Below are 13179 nucleotides of genomic sequence, written 5' to 3' on the forward strand. Positions count from 1 at the left end.
ACCAAGTATGAGAATTGACTGATCTACCTGAGAAAAGAAAATTCATTGGATGTAAATGGATATTAAGAAGAAAATTCAAGTCTGGCGGTAATATAGACAAATTTAAAGCTAGACTAGCAGCTAAAGGATTCGTTCAAAGAGAAGGGTTAGACTATGTTGATACTTATTCACCAGTTGCTAAATTTGCCTCTATAAAAATAGTCTTGGCTATTGTAGCACATTATGATTTAGATATACATCAAATGGATGTTAAAACCGTATTCCTAAATGGTGATCTTAAAGAAACCATCTTTATAGATCAACTTTAAGGATATATTGTTGAAGCACAAGAGGATAAAGTGTATAGGTTGAAAAAATCCCTATACAGACTTAAACAATCACCACGATAGTGGTACTTGAAGTTTTATAAGGCAAATATTACACTGGGATTCATGGCAAATAGGTTTGATCATTGTGTTTATGTTTGGAAAAGTGAGAGCAAATTCTTTATCCTTTCTTGATATGTGGATGATATTCTTTTGACTGGAAATGACAATGAAATGATTGTCAAAACCAAGTCATGATTAAATTCTCAATTCAAAATGAAAGACATGGGAGAGGCATCCTATGTTCTTGGAATTAAAATTATCTAAGACAAAAAAGCTAAACTTTTGAGCTTGAGTCAAGAAAGACATATCAATTATATACTCAAGAAGTTTAGAATGAGTAAGTGCAAGACAAAACCCATGCAGTAAAAGGGATACAATTGAGTAAGAATGATTGTCCAAGTGAAGGACAAAAAGGATTGAATGTCCCTTATGCACAAGTTGTTGGAAGCTTGATGTATGCTATGCTATGTAAGGGGCCTGATTTTAGCATTGTCGTTGGCCTTGTTAGTTGTTACCTGAGTAATCCTGGTGGGCTCACTGGTAAGCAGTGAAGAAAATATTTAGATATTTGAAAGTGGCCCAAAATTTGCAATTAAGTTTTCAACAAAACAACTTAGAACTGACTGAATATTCTGATGTTGATTTTGTTGGCAGTAGAGATGACAATAAATCCACTTTTGGATACATTTTTTTCCTTGGAGAAGTGTAATTTCTTAGTCATACAAGAAACAAGGTTATGTAGCTCAGCATACCCAAGAAGTTGAGTATATTGGATGCAGTGTTGCTGCCACTTTTGTCATTTGGATAAGCTATTTCATTAATGATTTGAAGCAAGATATAATCAACGGGCCAATGCAAATTTATTATGACAATCAAGCAGCTATCATTCTTATGAAGAGTGAAACAGATAGTTCTAAAAGCAAACACATAATGATCACTATGTTCATGACATGATTGAGAAGAATGAGAATGCAATAAATTACTTGCTTGCCATTGATATGATTGTTAATCCTTTAACCAAAGGCATATATGAAGAATTATCTTTAAAACATGTATCCTGTATGAGATTATGATATGTCTAAGTGACATATCTAGTCTGATGGATACAAGAGAAAATACATCATTGCTATGTTTTTTTTATACAAGTTAAAGACTCCAATAGTGGGAGGAAAAACCCTGCATCATGATTCAACTCACATGGCCAAGTGGGAGATGTTGGCCTAATATGGCAACCAAGGTGGCCATGCGCCTCTCCATGCATGGATTCATGAATTAAGGAGAGAGAAGGGCCCTCTCTCTCATTAACATATGCATTGCCCATGTCAGGGCATATCCAAAATATTTCAAAAAAAAATAAATATTAACTATTTCAAAATCTCAAATTAAATTTGTTGTTTTATTTTTCAAAGATACCATATTACATAGATTAAATTTCATTCATGGACAGAAAAATAGCTACCCAAGAGTGGAGTATAAATCCCCCTGCCCTATGTAAAGAAGGGATCATCAAAAGGTGAATCCCCCTTGACAACAGGTCATTTCCCACATATCCCACTCTCTTACTCTCTCTCTATCTCTCTCAGACTCCCTCTATGCATGCTAGACGATCCCTTAGACAAAACAAGGGCGGTTTCTTTGTGTAAAATTGTAAATATAAAAAAAAAAAAGCATATCTCCCAAGCGAGACGTGTGGTGATCACTAAATATAACCATTGACTGGGCATATATAAAATACAATATGACATGATCTAGTCTCGGTGCAAACCACTTAAAAAAAATTATTTAGTGAGCCAAAGCCAAGTGGAAGCTATCAAACAAGCCAAAGCCCAAACATGGTATTATGAGCTGGGTTTGAGCAATCTTGAACCTAGTTCGAGAACATGACATGCAAGGATGATTTTGGTGAGTTCATGTATAACGTCTCGGATTTTCAAAACAAAACCTGGTAAAAAATTCATGGATTTCTTTTTTTTCTTTGCAGTAGAATTTAAAAAAGTCTTTAGCATCGAAAATAGATGATAGTTAGTCATCGTTTTAGAAGATGTTGGGTAAGTCACAGGTATGCAGCCAAGCACTCATTAACCACCAAAGTATTTCATTTACGCAAACCAAAACAAATTATTTATTACAAACAACACTGCTTAGTAAAGTAGTAATTCTATTAAACTGGTTTTGTAAATGAAATGTTCAACACTGTCTAGAGAAACCCTAGAACTTAATACCACCCTGCTCTGCATACTACATCGCAGGTTCATTACCTGTATCTCCCATAAAACGGAGTCAGAACCATCACTGGTTTGGTAGGAAAGCATTCCAATTCACACCAGTATAAAGCTTGAAAGCATGAGGAGCCTCTTCAAGTCGTAGTTAAAAACAATGTAGCTCAAGCCTCCACAACTTAGCATATAAACACAAAAGGTCTCTTCAGGGCCCATAGTTGAAATATCGTAGCTCAAGTATCCTTGACTTAGCGTATTGGTATCTCATGAATCAAAGCAAGAGCTCCTCAAGCTTAGCTTAGCCGTGTAGATACAACTTGAGTCCTTTGTCCGATTGCTCTAGAAGTGTATTGATATCAATACCTTACACAAGGTGATGCATGAGTAATACTAACGTACATCCATTCATTCATCATTGTACATATAACTAATGCATTGTTTCGATATTTACTCGTTCACCTCCTGGTACGTGACAAAACTTAGCTTCGGCATCAAACGAAGTCATTTAAAGGTTTATTATGCTATGTATTTTGTATACCCTAGAGGTCTGAGTGACTCTGTCCATAATGGGGCAATAATTTTTTTGTCAAAAGACCCCCACCAAACTGTTTCAGATGCATCCTTCTACTATAGTAGCAGGGTTTATTCCCTAGATCTTAAGGATAACCCGACCTCCTAACCTTCGAGTGATGGGAGGTCACCTGAACTCTTTGGTCCATAACATCATATAGGTCACTCGAGGTGGTACTATAACTATCATGCCATGGTGAGTGCAAGTCCTAAAGGGGTTCAATGACATAATCTTTCTTATTAGAACGTCGAGTGTCACATGGGCAATCTAGTGCATTCTGCACCAAGGGAACATGTACCCCAAACCCCACTCAATTTTGAAGTATGATCCGATTCTCGTGTGGCCAAGGACTACCATTATGTTTTATTCATATGCATGCAGGACCTTGCTCTCAGCATCTACAACCTTCACGAGCACTTGACCTCTTGTGCGTGGACAACTAACTTCGGTACAATGTCCCTTATAAGTCTTGTTGTAGAATAGCGTTTCACATGGGCATGCATAGATAACGATTGCTTTAGATCGACTGCTCGGCCTATGTAGCCGCATCGAGCACTGGCCTAATAAGGTGCAACGACTACTCTGACACATCGACCCTTACGAGTATGGTATCCTTGAAAGCAGAAATGGAACGAGCTATCTAGGTAGGGTTTCAACAATGGAAGCATCATTGTGCCATTCATAATAGCTCAGACAAATTTTTGCCAAAAATTTTGGCAGCACTTCCTTTGTTTGATGAATAAAGCATGACATTCCTTTTTACTATGGGAGGTAACTTGTCAAAAATTTTGGTATCACCTCCTCTGTTTGATAGAGAAAGCATTACATTCTTTTAAGTTCGATGAGCATCTTGTCAGAAAATTCGGCAGCACCTCCTCTCTTTGACAAAAAAGTGGTACACTCTTTTAAGCTTGGTGAGCATCTTGTCAGAAAATTTGGCAGTGCCTCCTCCCTTTGATGGAGGAAGCACTATGTTCGTTTAGGGATAGATGTGCACCGTTGTGCATACTTTGCATCTTTCATGATTTATTAGAAACCCAAGCCTTAGTTAGATCATATGCTAGCGACTTAGATGTTTACGCAAAAGCAGTTTTGAGCAAATTGTGAAACCTTTCCAATAAGGGTTTTTTTGCCAAACAACATCTTGAACGAGGAAGGGTATTTGAAATCACTTTGGTGATAGGGAGCAGTCTCCATTTATACGCTTATTTATGCATAACTATATTTAGTAAAAGCGGGAGCCTATGCATATAACAATGCAACGACAATGTAAAAAGCGTAAGCAAGGCCCGGTGGGTGAAACTGGGCTAAGTAAATTACGAAAAGTAAGAACCTTGGCACTATTCAGTGCGATGACAAGACGCAATGCATAAGCAAAGTACATATATGTTGCAAAAAGCAAGAGTCTTGGCACCATTCGGTGCGATGGTAAGACAAAAGTATAAGCAAAGTACTTATATATTATGGAAAATAGGAGCCTTGGCATCGTTTAGCGCGACAACAAGACAAAATGCATAAGCAAAGTATATATATATATATATATATATATATATATATATATATATATATATTACGAAAAGCAGGAGCCTTGGCACCATACAATGTGACGATAAGACAAAATGCATAAGCAAAGTATATATTAAGAAAAGCAGGAGCATTGGCACTGTTCAGTTAACAAACCTATCAAGAATCAATGGCGGTAGCTTAACGCAGTGTTTAAGGCACTCTTAGGTCATGGTCAACATGTTCTTTATATCTGGTATGGTCACAACCAAGAGTGTCTCTTGCAGAACTCAACGATGCGGCAAAACAGTGAGGTTTAGACCAAAACCAGATTGGACCTAGTTTAGCTCCAACTGGGTTCGAACCAACCTTAAGTAGGCTAGTCTAGGTCAGATGAGTTAGACCTAGTCAAGAAAATGGTAGAGGAGGTCAAGCAATCAGGGCTAAAGGGTTTTGTCCCAACTGGGTTCGTTTTAGGTTAGGTGGGTCCATGCTCTAAGACCAAAACAAGGGAAGAGAGAAAATTTCTAATTTAGTAGGTCAAGTTGACTTGACCCAACTAGGCTCAGCCTAGGCTAGGCAGGTTCAAGCTCACTGCAAGTGGGCTTGGTCTAGGCTAGAACCAAGAGAGAAAGAGGAGAGAGGGGAGAGAGGCTAGAGAGAGAAAGAGGAGAGAAATAGAGGGGACAATTTTCTAAGAGAGGTCTCCTTTTATTTATAGGCAAAAAAGTGGATCCTGGATCTACATGGGGTTTGATTCTGATCCAGATGGCCCACCTGATCCTAGACCCAAACTTAAGGGCAAAGTAACTAAATGACATTTATGTTCTTATGGGGCCCACTTAAATAATTCCATGGGATATTTATGTGGGGCTCACAAGATATTTTTGTGAGGCCTTCCATATATTTTTGTGGGTCCCGCATATTTTTAAGGTTTTGCTGATATTTTTTGCGAAAAAATATGAGTTCACCATTTTCTTCGTCTTGACGAGACGAAGTGGATTGGCTTTGTAAAATCTCTTAATTTTGTCCATGAGGAGAGTTATGGTTCCTTGACTATTTGAGTATATATCCTTGAGGATATATACATCCTAAGTATAATTAGCTCATTGAAATTTATTTGTTTCATATTTCAGGACAATATGATAATTTTACACAAAATACCTCTTAGTTTTATTCAGAATTTTTATTGAAAATTGTGGGTCTTATATCATGTATTTTACTTTTGACAATATCTCCACCACAATTTACAGCTTGTAAAAGACTTTTGTGAGTGCTTAATTATTTAAGAATATGGATTATTCGTGAGCCTAGCTTGCAAAGATGCAGTGTGCTCATGAAGGGGTAGCCATGGCCCTTCCTTAGACGGTTTGGCCACATGGGTATTGTCCCATTCCATGACGGGCTGGTCTTTTATTGCCTCATGTTGCTCATCATTTGGTGATGTGGGTTTAGATCCTTTGTCAGAGGAATTGGTATGGGTGCATGGGTGTTCCCTTGATCACGCCTATTTAGATGGCTGATTATTATGGATGGAGTCTTGACTCATGAAAACTTGTCAAGAAGGGTTATTTTTATGGTGAGCATGTGTTGCCTGTATGGTTCACAAGCTTAATCTTCTTTGTATTTATTCTGGTTCTGCCCCTACTTCATGTCCATTTTTTTAGCATCCTGGCATAGCCTACACCTCTTGGTTTGTGAAGAATCTTTTGAGAGGGACCTACTTCTCAATCCAGGATTGTTGTCTAGACACAGTAAGTGGTTCTATGTTTAGAGGTGCTGGTTGTTCACAACATGGTGGGCGGCTTGGAGGGAGCATAACTACAGAACTTTTGAGGGTCAGGCTAAGCCTGCTTTTGTGTTGACTATGCACATTCTTTTTTATGTACTCCATATGGTTATGCTAAAATGGCTAGGGGTGAATGTCTCTTGGACTCACCCCAACTGCAATGCTTGTCTGACTGTTCTAGCTAGGCTGGGGTCGATCTCTCATCGCCCTATGCCTTGTATTTTCTTCATAAATAAAATTAAGTTTACTTTATTTAAAAAAAAAGAAAGGGTCATTGTAGGGCTTGGTTTTTCTGTAAGCATCTGCATTTGGAAACATAATATGTGCAAACATGAAAAACTTGGAACTTCTTAACAAAACCATATTAATGCTTATTTTTAAATTGCACTATATAATAGCCTGATGTACCAACATTACAATTAATTTAGCTGCAAGCAATTAAAATGGTAAATAAGAGGCAGTGTTGCTACTAAAATTGATAAAAAAAGTGTAAACACACCAATTTTGATCGAGTCATTTTATATCATGAGACACATATCAAAATCTAGTGTTTTCATTCTATTTTAAGGTTTTATTGGCTTCAACTTCATTTTTTGCCTCTAAAATGACATTTTCAAGGTTTTTGTCCAAAAAATTAATTAAACTAGAGGTTTCAACATTTGAACAAACTAAAAATCAGATGAATCAGACATCAAAGTAAAAAGTTATAACAAAAACAAGGTGACTTATTTGGTAAAAAAATTGTTTTTCTGGTAAGGTTGATTTTGAGTAAAATTTTTACCACTAAAACCATCAAATTTGGTTTGCATTCAAAAGATGAATTAAAGGTGAAGATGTTAGATTTCAAACACTATAAAAATCATTTCAAATGGATATGTGAATAGGAAGTTATGGTCAAAACAAGTTAGCCTGTTGGGCTTGTTTTATCCGATTTCACTGACGACAAGTCAGGTTGTCATTAGCATTATTGCTCAAGAGCATTGATGGCAACCTAGGTTATCGTTAGAGCCCTCTAAGGTGTCGTTCGCTCTTTTTTTATCATGAATTATCGTTAATGTAACTTGTCGTTAGTGCTAAAGTTATCATTAGTGCGAGTTATCGTCAGCACAACTTGTCGTTAATGTACCCAAAGCCAACTCGTCGTCAACTAGCATTTTGCACGCCTTTGGGATGGATAAGTTTTCCAAAAACCATAATGAAAAGCCATCTATTTCAAAAAAAAAATTGCCTTAAACCAAAAATCCCTCCAAGGAAACTATACCCTATCCTAATAAAAATCGTCCATTCAAACTTATCATAATCTCAGCTGCCCATCTAGATGTATCTTGGATACACAAAAAATATATCTATATCTGCCTCAAAACCTGTAAATAGGAATGTATTCTCCCCTATTTAGATTATCTAAAAATTTAAGAATTCATACCTATGCTCTGTTGAACTTATTTGTGAAGCCTAGCCTAGCCAACCAAGCCCTTCTAGCCTAAGATCTAAATCAGCCTAGTCTCATCCTCTTTAGAGTTTGTGCATAGCCGTGGTGCTGTCTGTGCTCCCCCACACTTGTCAATGTCATAAAAAGGGATACCTAAGCTCAAGGTGAGACTTGGTTCTTGTTTTTTTTCGTGTTTATTTTTATTTATGTATTTTTAAAGGTTAGATTTATCTAATGTTTTTATATTCATTGTCTTTTGTGATTTTTTTTGAGTTTCAGTAGCTCCTGCCTCCAAACTCGATTTTCTTTTAGGGCAATCTATGAAGGTACGAAACTTTCCAATGCTGCAGCCCCGAAACAAAGATTAAAGATTCCTAGTTTGACTGATCCCTACTTATTGAAGGAGGAAAGTATCTTTACCTTGAAGAACGGTTCCCATACCCCCTCAAAATTTGGATCCATTTTCGATCCATTTTTAAAATATATTTTAAGTGAAAAACCTTTCTTCTTTTTTGTATTTTTTAAAAAGTCACGAGAAAGGTGTCCACAAAATGGCAATCATGATGGGACCACTCACTCAATCTAAGATCAAAGTTTTGAAAAATCAGCAGTGAAAGGTTAGTGGATTTATAAATTTTTTTTTGTGTTTTTCGAATTTGGATTCACCTCGAACCCAAGTCCCTATTTCTTGCATTATGTCCTGTCATACTCTATCATGGTGACATGGGTGTAACTCTCTTGCTTCTGGTCTATTTTCCACGTTCTTAGTCTCGTTGGAAAGCAAACAAGTGTGGTTGTATTTGTCATGTTTGGACTGTCTCCGGATTTCACTTATATGATATCTGAAAATGTCCACGAATATCATAAAACAATCATTTCAGTGACTATTTTTCACTAAAAAGTTTTGCAAATTTAGTGATATCACAACATTCTTATATCTAAAATTCACGTTTTATGACTCGTTGGAAAGATGAGAGTCAGATATGTGTTCTACTAGTTTTAAGTCAGAATCGAAAGTCCCTCTGAGGCTATCATTTTTCTAGTTTAAAATCAGGTGGCATAACTTTTTTATTTTACAAAATAGCCAACCAGTTTGCATTCCGAGAAGCATATGTTCCCAACTGCTTATCGGATCATTGCAATTCTGATTGTGTTAAAAAGATAACAAAATTTTGCTTTTTTGTTATTTAGACTATTTTTCTGATTTCTGGTGCAAATACCTAGAAAATAAGTATTTTTAGCAGGAATAGGGGTAGCCACGCCTGTTCAACACCTGTTTTAAGAGTGATTTCGGGGTTGTATCTTAGCACTCTTGTATCAAAATCTGGCATGTCATATGCCATTAAAAAGTTATTTTCATACTTTGTCTTTTCTTTGTTGGAATTTTTCTCAAATTCTATAATTTTTTAGTCAAAAATTAGTAAAAATCCTTGTTGTTGTTTTGTGACTGATGCAACTTTTTCAATAGAGTATTTTTAAAATATATTTTCAATAAAAATGTTTATGCAAATTGTGCATCAAATCATAAAAACCGGCTCCGTGAGTGGTGGAGTCCGGGTCGATCTTAGGGAATGGGAAAATACTTTGTATTCAAGCAAACAATTAACTACTCTTTATTGCTAAAACTAAAAGGAATTAATTAAATAAATAACTAAGAGAGTATGGTCCTCTGCGGAGGACTGAAACAAATAAACTAATAGTGCCTTATTACAAACCCCAATTGAATTAATAAAATAAATCCTAATCTAAAATAAAGAGGAAAAGTCTTCAGTGCTTGAGTTTTAGTCACTCCTCTGTCTTTTGGTTTTCATTAGATATGTGGTTTCTCTGAGGAGCTCTTTGAGGGCCTGAAAGGCCTTTTGAGGGATCTTTTGAGGGTCTGTCGCACGTCTAAATGCTTCCCTGCAAAACAAAAATACAAAACAACAACCGAACAATAAAAATCTAGACACAAATTCAAGATTCGTTTGAGGAAAAATCACAAAAACATGAATATAACTATGAAGAACAACTAACTCAACTTGTAACAAACTTGAACAAACTAAACAATAGATGACAAAATAGCAAAACAACCTAACTAAAAAATTAATAATAAAAAAACTACTAATGATTCAATTTTAAGAAAAACATGAATTCAAGCTAATGAATTAAGAAAAATTGGAATATACTATGCTTAGTCTAACTATTCAATTAAACAATTTTTAGCCAGCAAACTACTTGAATAAGAATATGTGAACTCAACTAAACTAAAAGAACTAAGCAAGCAAAACTTAAACTACATTAACTAAATAACTTGAAGCCACTACTAAGTAAATTCAAAGCACAAGGCTTGTAACAATTACGACTCAGGAAGACAAATTTTAACAAGCTAATGAAATCTAATTAATGATAGACCATGGTAAACTAAACTGAATAAACAAGGCTGTTACTAAACTAACAAGAAATTATAATATAACTACTTGACATAAAAATAGAATAGTTGAATCTAACTCCACTAACCGACAGTAGACTCAAGATAAACTAATCACCCTATGCTCACATCAACAAAGAGCTGATGCTAACAACTCTAACCGAATCAGAACACGTTACGCCGACACTAACTAATTTAGTAATGTAACTGGATCTGACTAACTAGCAAAAGAAACTAAAATATCTTCTAACTAATAAAAGAGACTTAATGTATGCTGAACTAATTTAGCTATGGAATAAACATCTAACCGACTAGCAAGAATCTATACTAACTATCTACTAAATAAACACAACTTGCTATATGTATTATAAGATCTAACTATTTAACAACGTCTGGCACATAAACTAACCTATGTAAAAAAAAAAAAAAGAACTATTGACTGACTTGGATACAACCAAAATAATGAAAGTTCTTAAAGATGTGAGCTTATAATGTGCAGCCATTTAACCAAAACACGCAAGATCCGATCTGCGTGATTTTTATTCATGCGTGGTGTGCAGATCAGGTCTGCATTGACATGCCGATCTGTACACTTAAGGAAAGACGTGTGGGCCGAGTGCACACAATATCAATCTAGATCAATGAATACTATGTTCAAATTAGATCACGTTCTCAGATCTGAACAGATCTGCATGGTTAAGTTGGTCATGTTAGTCTCACGCTGGCATCTGCGTGAACTTAACATTTCACGCAGATTTCTGTTTAAGATTTGATGGACTAACATCTGAATGAGATCAGTAGGCTGTGGTTTCTACGCTAGACGAATATCAATGACGCAACAAGGAAAATATGACTACTCTAAGTAAATCACTACTATTGAAAATAAACTATAATGCATGTGCTCCCTAAGAGGATCTAAACTGGTAAAAAAAATATTCAACTTCTTAAGCTATATGCAATATTCATGAGAATAATACTTAAGCTATGATGTGGGATTTCAAAGGATCAATCTATCTATATGCAGGAAAAAAAAAACTAACATAGTTATGAATCTAAAGAGAAGGGGAAGAAGAAGCAAACCTTGCAACCGCTTCCGATGGAGGGGTTGAGAAGAAGACTGGTTTTTCCGTTGAGCAGCACACACTTCCGTCGAGTAAGGCAAGAAGAATCGGCGACAGAAGAAGGTTAGAAGCAAGATGAATCAATGGGGGAAACCGAAGAAATCAAAGGAGAACCGATTGGGATTGAGAAGAAGAAAGAAGAGAAGAGAGAGGGGAGAAGAAGCTGCATTTTTTCAAGAGGAAAAAACAGCCTCCATGGCTGAAAAAATCTATTTATAAAAATATTAGGTCAAAAGCATGTTTTCTATTGAAGTCCAAAATATTTTCAAAAAATCTAAAATAGGTCTTCCTCAAAAATATATTTTTTCAAAAGCGGTTTCTCCTAAACTAATTAAAATTAGTAACTACTCTCCTAATATAATTAAACTATAAATTAAAAACTCCTAAATTAAATAAAACACTGAAAAATGTAGGGCAAACTTTGAAATTGGTGAATTTTTGATAATTTTCATTTCAATGCGGTTTCTCGAAACTAACGATAAAAAAGGGGTTTTAATGCAATTTTTCTATGGATCATGCATAAAATGCAAAATATATGCATGATCAGTGACTTAGAAAATTTTTGAAGAAAATTTTTTCTTTTCAGATCGGGTCACATTTTTATTTGGGTTTCGGAGCTCTGGTTCCTAAAACCCGTATTTTGATCCTAATTTATTGTGATGTTTGTGTCTCTTGGATTCAGATATATCTTTTGGATAAGATCTATATATGGATCCAAAAATCAATCCACTTTTCTTTTTTACGTGAAAAACTCATTTTGGATACAAAACCATAGTATTTTTTCATGTGATTTCCTTTCTTTTTCTATTTCAGGTAAAAATCTTAGGTAAATTGGGTGTTTCCTTTTCTACCTTATAATTTAGGTATTTAATTTAGAAACCCTTGTCAGAGAAATCACATGTCACCTAGTTTCTTTTTTTAGAAATATTTCAACCCCCAACAAGTTAGAAAACTTAATTTTGTGTGAGACATTACTTGCCATGTGTGTGCTCCTTCTATTTTTTTCATGTCTCTTAGGATTTTGATTGTAGGGCCACTTTTTTGTTATTTAAATTTTAAAACTCAAATCTCATCCCATTATTTAGATCTTTGGATCCTCCACCAGTACCAAAAGCCATCAGCTTGGGTATATTGGTGGTGGATCAAGGAGATTGTAAACCTGCTTATAGTACCAGGAACCTTAGTTTGGCTATATCACGAAAGATCTGGTACAGAGAAAGCCTGTCCTATTGGATCCTATTTAGAGTGACCTCACAACTTTGTAGAGCTTTCAAGGAGATCTAGGAACTTTGTTTTCAAAATCTTGATTTGTGTGTTATTTGATTGATTTAGACTCTTATTTATTCGTAAATTCAAAGCCTTAATTCTGTAAAAGGATTCTGCGAATTGTTTGATTGACTTAAACTCTTGTTTATTCATAAATCCTAAGCCTTGGTTATGTAAAAGGATTCTACAAATCCAAACATGAACCCCGACACTAAGATAGGTCAGGGTTCTCAGAACCCTAACCAACTTGAGTATATGACCCAAAATCCTTCTAGGAATCCAGGGAAGCTATATAGAGGCTCTTGAGAATTGCGATCTTTGATTGGGGAAGATGCATTTCAAGGACCGAGAAAGAACTTTCTGCCTAGATCCCTCAGTCATCTTATGACTGAGAAATTGGATCAGATAGTTAGTTAGACAAGAAACAAATTTTGAAGAAGATGAAGTCCAATATATGGACACAGATAAAAGCAAAGGAATAGCCTATGAACTCCTAGATAGAT

Source organism: Nuphar pumila, chromosome 8, assembly GCF_984573655.1.
Source record: "Nuphar pumila chromosome 8, dmNupPumi1.hap1.1, whole genome shotgun sequence".
NCBI classification, from domain to species: Eukaryota; Viridiplantae; Streptophyta; class Magnoliopsida; order Nymphaeales; family Nymphaeaceae; genus Nuphar; species Nuphar pumila.